The sequence below is a fragment of the Pinus tabuliformis genome, chromosome J (genome assembly GCF_031772625.1).
Source record: "Pinus tabuliformis cultivar Carrire ecotype Pingquan chromosome J, CPIR1, whole genome shotgun sequence".
NCBI lineage: Eukaryota > Viridiplantae > Streptophyta > Pinopsida > Pinales > Pinaceae > Pinus > Pinus tabuliformis.
The window spans coordinates 563,812,186-563,819,957 of record NC_142295.1 but is presented as its reverse complement, the minus strand read 5'-3'; positions in this window follow the sequence as shown (position 1 = coordinate 563,819,957).

Below are 7,772 nucleotides of genomic sequence, written 5' to 3'. Positions count from 1 at the left end.
AGGTAAAATGCACGTTTTTAAGCTACTTTTGAAGGAAAATATGGCAAAATCATCTTTTTGTATTTTTAAACAATTTCATGCAGAATTGTTATGCATGTGTTTTAATTATTTTTTATTGTGCAGCGGTTTATTGGCGAAAGGAAATGGAGTGGGCATTTACAGGAGGTTGGGAAGGTTTGGAGAGTACCTAAGGGGTCCCTAGCACTCTTCTAGAGATTTCCACTGCACTCAGATCTCAAAAAATCACTCGCGTGAACTTCTACAGGAGGCTGCAGGGGATCTACAGGAAATTCTATAGGAACAGGCCGAAAGTGGTTTTTAGAGGGCTGATGGTGGAAAAAAGGTGGGAAAGTGGAGATAAAGGATGGGTAGGGATGTTAAGAGGTCTAGGACCTAGTAAATGAAGCTCAGGAGTGATGAATATGGTTGAATTTGTTCAAGGATGGAGAAAGCAATGTTGCACAGAAATGTAGAAATTAGGGAAAGTTGGGAAAGTGTGGCGAATGAGGGAAAGAAATCTTGAGTGAGGGACTAGAGTAGGTTGTATGATGGAGGAAGGATAAGTTGGAGTGTATTACAGGTGTTCTGCACATTACTTTCCAAAACTGATTGAAGCAAAGATTAAAAAAACAAAGATTTATCTATTTTGACCTAATTCTGACCTAGAAACCAGAAACATGATGAACAGAAGTTTATAGACAGGAAATCATGCAAGAAATCTATGGAAACTGCACAAAAATAGATCTGAACATGAAAACACAACTGATATCAACTTTTCCAACTTAAAATCTAACATTAGCAATTGCATTGGAAGGCAAAAACAGTGTTTTTGTGGCAGCAAGTGTGCCTTGGTCTCTATTCATGGTCCCAAGGAGGGAGAAATGATATCAAGGACTGCTTGGTAGCCTTTTTGTGGATCTTTTCTATTACCAAACTTTCAAATCAACCTGAAGCATGAACAACTATCTTAATCATCAAAAACAACCTAAGGAACAAAGCAAGATTTAACCTCTATAACAGAAATTATTCTATGAATGCAGTAAAAACAAATAAAAGTACACAAAGGAGGTACTGGGCACTTGGGTTGGACCCAACCCCAAGAGCTATAGCCTCCTAAGAAAGATAAAAGCTAGTGCAAAGCTGTATTCATCTTCATTGATCAAAAAATAATAGTTACATCACAAAAACTCTCTGTAAGAATAAACTCGAAAATGTGCTGATACAAGGCTGCACTAGAGTGCGAAAATAGACTATCAAATGACTAACCTACTGACTAAAATCTAACTCACAAAACTGAGGCCCTAAGCCTTCTTATTTATACAAATGGGAACCTCCAACAGTCCTCCTAAAATCAAGGAGCTCGATTTCCTGGAACTGAAGATAACAACAGTCCTACTTGACTTGCTTGGCTGCCACTTGGCTTTGCGCTTTGATTTTTTGATGGAGAATTAGGGGTAAGGGCTCATAAATGAAGGGGACACCCTCCTACAAATCCTCTCCCTTGTTCTTCCACGAATTTGGCTGCCAAATGCTCATTAAACCTTTGATTTTGTCTCAAAATTGACCAAAAATCTACATAAAGCACACATTAGACTTTTTGGCATAATGACTAACCCAATTCACTCTATTAGCATAAATAAAATTAAAAACATGCAATAAACTAATGAGAATGGTGGATTAAGTCGAATTAGGAGGCTAAATGAGCCCATATAATTACCCATTTCTGGGGCTCATCAGGCCGCCTCATGGAGGTTTTCAACCCAAAGATGGGACTCAGGTGCCTCATGGAGGTTTTCACCTGAATCATTATTCTGTTTTTTTTCCTTTTCAGTGACCTGATGAGGGAGGAGCTGAAACTTGCTCCACCATCATCACTGCCTTATTAATAATGTCAATGAACTCTTGTTTAGATAAATACCTCTTGTACATTTTCAGTTTGTCCATCAAATAGTAATGGAATGGCTTGTTCATCTATAGTTCTGATCTGCACTGAACCCTTATCATGGCATCTTTCCACCACATAAGGTCTGAGCCATCTTGTCCTTAGATTTCCCTTGAAGTCTTTATATCTAGAGTCATATAAAAATGCCCAGTCTCCTTCTTGAAATTGCTTCACCTTAATGTGCTTGTCATGCCAGATTTTCCTCTGAAGCTGAACTATCTCTGTATGGAGGAGGGTCTACATTCTAAATTCATCTAAGCCATTCAAATGGAATAGTCTTTCTCTCTGTGCCTGAATGAGATCCAAATATATTTGGGCTACCATCCTCAATGTATTATATTCGAATTCAATGGACAACAAAGCCTTTTACCCATAGACCAGCTTATAGGGTGTAAATCTAGTGGTGGTCTTCCATGTCGTATTATAGGCCCAGGTAGCCTCAACTAGTCTTTTTGCCCAATCCTTTCTACTATTGTTCACTACCTTGGTTAGGATGTTCTCTAGTGCTCTGTTGGTCACCTCCACTTGCCCATTAGCTTGTGGATGATAAGGAGTGGAGGTCCTATGCTTAATTTTGTGATGCTTGAGCAATTCTTCGATCATGCTGGAGGTAAACTGGTTGCCTTAGTCTGTGACTAGCTCTCTAGGGTACCCAAATTTATAGAATATATTCTCCCTTATGAACTCAACCACCTTTTCTTCTGTTTCTACCTTAATTGACTTGGTTTCAACCCACTTAGTCAAGTAATCAATACACATAATAATGTGATGTTTTTGATTTGAAGGAGGATTGATAGGTCCAATGAAGTCCATGCCCCACTTGTCAAATGGCTCAAAAGTCAATTGAGGTTGTACGGGAATCCCATCTCTTGGAGTAGGATTTCCCATCCTATGGCACCGATCACACTGACTAACATGCTTCTTCACATCCTAATGAAGAGGAGGCCAATAATAGCTTGCTTACAACACTTTGAATGTTGTCCTCTTTGTTGCAAAGTGACCTCCACAAGGCCCATCATGATAGGTCAGAAGGATGTCAAAGACTTCCTTTTCCCTTACACATCTTCTCAAGATTTGATCTAGGCCAAGTTTGAATAGATTGCCCCCAATCCAGGTGAAGGGGGCACTTTTCCTGATTATCTTGCTCTTTTCTTTGGAGGGCAGGTTTGGTGGGAACTGTGCTGATACCAAATAGTTTGTTATATCAGCAAACCACGGGGAGAGCACTGAAATAGCAAACAAGTGCTCATCTAGTAACTAATAATCCACCATTCCTTCTTCACCTGCAGACAGATTCATCCTAGATAGAAATTCAACAACAACATTCTCCTTACTAGGCTTATAAACAATAGTTAGATCAAACTTCTGCAATAAAAGTAACCATCTTATGATTCTAGCATTTACATCTAGTTTGTTCATTAAATATTTAATTGCAGCATGATTAGTATACACAAATGTCTGATTGTAGGTTTTAACCCCGTACAGAAATTACCTGCATATGAATTCTAAAACACATAAAATAAACAATGCGAGAGCATAACACATAAAACACATATACGCAGAGATTTTCCCCTTGATCCCAAAACCGGGACTAACAGCTTGATTTTTCATTATGTTCCTTTCAATGTTATAATACATATTTATACATGCCGAAGCATCCAATCCATGGATCGAAAACCATCGCGTCCAATACCATGGACCAAAAACCATTGCGTCCAATACCATGGACCAAAAAACCATTGCATCCAAAAAACATGTCCGAAAATCATGCACAAAACCATAGGTGGGTCCGCCAACCTAACATAGGGTCCAAAATCAAAATTTTCCAAGGCGCTGCCTTGGACCCCATAAAGTGGGTTTACTGTTACCCTTCAAACCCTTTACTGTGCTATACCACACTTCTTACAGAATTCTTCAAATTCCTTAGTGCAAAACTCTCCACCATTATCTGTCCTCAGCACCTTTATCTTCTTCTCTGTCTGGTTTTCCACCAAAGCCTTGAATTCTTTAAACCTGTCAAAGACTTCAAATTTCTTCTTAAGGAAATATATCCATGTATTCCTTGAGAAGTCATCTATAAATGATACATAGTACACAGACTTACCCAGTGATGGAACCTTCACGGGTCCAAACACATCACTGTGCACAAGCTCTAATATCTGTTTCACTCTCTTACTTCTAGAGGGGAAACTCACTCGATTCTGCTTCCCATATACACAATTTTCACATAAATCAAAATCCAAAGAGCTATTACTCATACCTTCTACCATACCTTTACCATGAAGTATTCGAAGGCCCTTCTCTCTAATATGTCCAAGCCTTTGATGCCATAACATGGTCCTCTCTCTAGAGACCACTAGATTTTCTGCTCCACTTTCAGGAACCACAGAACTGTTGCACCCATCAACAACAGTGCTACCTTGCAGCTTGTACAGAGTTCCAGTTCGAACTCCCCGCATCAATACCAGTGCTCCCTGAACCATCTTGCAGGTATCCTTCTCAAACACTGTTTTTGCACTTGCATCATCTAACTTGCTTACAGAAATCAGATTTGTGGCCAATGCAGGAATATGTAGAACACCTGGAAGTGTTCTAACCCTTCCACCTTGCAACTTCAACTTTCATTTTCCACGACCAATGATTCTAGCCTTCCTGTCATCCCCCAAGAAGACATCACCACCATCATATTTCTCATACTCGCAAAACCACTCTTTATGGGGAGTGAAGTGAAAGGATGCACCTGAGTCAATCAACCATGCCTCATGATCTACATGTGTACTTGAAGAAGCCAAGTACACATCCCCACCTCCATCTAAGGTGGTTTTCGCCTTTATAAAAGGAGCATCATCAGATCCCTTTCCTTTATCAGGAGATTTAGATTTACAATCCCTTTTGAAGTGCCCTTCCTTTCCACATTTCCAGCACACCACCTTTACAGGGTTTCCTAGAGATTTAGATCTCCCTCTAGATTTAGATCTCCCACTCGATGACTTATTTTTGTTTCTGTTCTTGGACCGTCCTCGTACAAACAAGGCATCACCATTTTGGCTCTCCATATTTTTTCGTCTCATCTCCTTCGTCAGCAAGGATGAGACTATTTCATCAAAATGCAAGGCAGTTGCATTGCTACCTATTGTAATAACCAGACTATCCCATGAATATGGTAGAGAACACAACAAACTGATGCACTTATCTTCATCTGAAATTTTAATATCAACATATGTTAACTGACTTACCACAGTACTAAACGCATTCAGATGCTTTGTCACCGAGTCTCCATCTTTCATCCTCAGGTTATACAACTTTTTTCGCAGGAACAATTTATTCACCAAAGACTTAGATTGGTACAAAGTCCCTAACTTGTCCAACAAAACCTTTGCTGTAGCTTCCCCTGATACATTCAGCAATACTGAATCTGAGACCCACAATCGTATTGTGCTCTTTACCTTCCGATCCAACCTTTTCCATTCTTCATCGGTCACTCCCGTTGGTTTAGTACTTGGATCTACCACAATCCACTGATCTCTATCCACCAATAGATCCTCCATCTTGAGTTTCCACAACTCAAAACTTTTACCATTAAATTTTTCGAACTCTATCTTTCCACCGCTCGCCATCTTCTTTCACCACCAGAATTGATCTCGCAGATCTCCCATTGAACATGGTCTACCACAGGTCTGAGCAAAACCCCTTAACAACAAAGGCATCCCCTTGAAGCCAAAAACAACTCTGATACCAAATGTAGGTTTTAACCCCGTACATAAATTACCTGCATATGAATTCTAAAACATAGAAAATAAACAATGCGAGAGCATAACACATAAAACACATATACACAGAGATTTTCCCCTGGATCCCAAAACTGGGATTACCAACTTGATTTTTCATTATGTTCCTTTCAATGTTATAATACATATCTATACATGCCGAAGCATCCAATACCATGGACCGAAAACCATCGCGTCCAATACCATGGACCAAAAACCATCGCGTCCAATACCATGGACTGAAAAACCATCGCGTCCAAAAAACATGTGCGAAAATCATGCACAAAACCATAGGTGGGTCCGCCAACCTAACACAGGCTCCAAAATCAAAATTTTCCAGGGGGCTGCCCTGGACCCCATAAAGTGGGGTTACAGGTACCCCTCAAACCCCTTGTTAACTACATGGAAAGAATATAACACAACCCAACACTAATAGCCTGTAATGTAATGCCTAAACTTGTTCAATGAATGCACAACATCCAGGAGTTCTTTTTTAGTAATAGTATAATTTAACTCAGCCTTTGACAGGTTTGTACTGGTAAAATAGATGGCATAAGGCAATTTCTCCTCTACCTGACCTAAGGCTACTCCTATGGATTTATGTGAGGCATCAACATGGATATGAAAAGGGAGGGCCCAGTTTGGGCCTCTGAGAATCGGTGCAGTGGTTAACTTCCCTTTTAGAATGTCTAAGGCCTCTTGACAACTCTTTGACCATATAAATTCAGAATCTTTGGCCAATAACCCAAACAAAGGAGAGGCCAACTTGTTGAAGTCCTTTACGAACCTTCTATAGTATCCAACTAACCCTAAGAAACTCTTGACATCTCTCTGCTTTTGTGGAGGTGGGACCCTTTGGATGATGGTTATTTTGTTTGGGTCCACCTGCAGTCCTTGCTGAGATATGGAATGACCTAGCACAGTCCCTTCAGTCATTAAGAATTCACATTTTTCTGGACTGAGAGACAGGTTCATTTCAATGCATTTGCGTAATACTTTGCCTAGGTTAGTTAGGGCTTCTTGGAAATCATAGCCATAAGGTGTAAAATCATCCATATAGATTTCCACAACATCATGCACTAGTTTAGCAAAAATACTCAAGACTACTCTCTGGAAAGTGGCAGGAGCATTGCATAAGCCAAAAGGAAGGACCCTATAGGCAAAAGTACCCCAAGGACAGGTGAATGTGGTTTTATCCTAGTCTTCTGGGCAGATTTGGATTTGGTTGTACCCACTGAATCCATCTAGAAAGAAAAGAACTTCTTCCCTGCCATTCCATCTAACACTTGGTCATTGAACGGTAGGGGAAAATGATCCTTCTTTGTGGCTTTGTTCAACTCCCTATAATCAACACAAATCCTCCACTTACCATTCTTCTTGGGAACTAACATTAAAGGAGAGACCCACTCATTGTCAGAGATAGGGTAAATGAACCCTGCATCTAATAGTTTTTGCAGTTCTTCTTTGACGATGTCTTAAAGGGCTCGATTCATTCTCCTTTGTGGTTGCCTGACTGGCTTGCAACCTTCCTTGACGTATATGTGGTGAGTACACATTGAGGGGTGTACCCCCTTCATTTCCTTATAGCTCCAAGTGAAGGCTTCTAGGTTCTCTTTCAACAATTTGCATAGTTGTTCCTCTTCTAAAGTAGAAAGTTATGGATTAATCTTCAATATTTTCTCTGGGCCAAATTCTATGGTTTTGACTTGGGTTGGGTTAGAATCGGCCAAGCATAAGTAAATTTTATGATTGTTCAGTGTTTCCTTTACTTCCTCTTCTAATGGTAATGAGCTAGGAGTTGGATTTTGGAGCAGGTGTTTAATTAAGTCATCCTCCTCTTGTTGTCCTCCTCCTATGATTGCTTCCATAGCATAAAGTTGGGCAGAATGAAGCTCATCTTCTTCCTCCTCCTCCAAACATAAAGGTAAATCATGTTCTAGGGAGGGTTGAGCAAGAGGTTATAAGACTAACTGTTTGGGCATATGCCCATTCTTGATGGTCATATTCCCAGATCTACAGCTAATGTAGGCATCAACTGTGGTTAACCATGGCCTCCCAAGGAT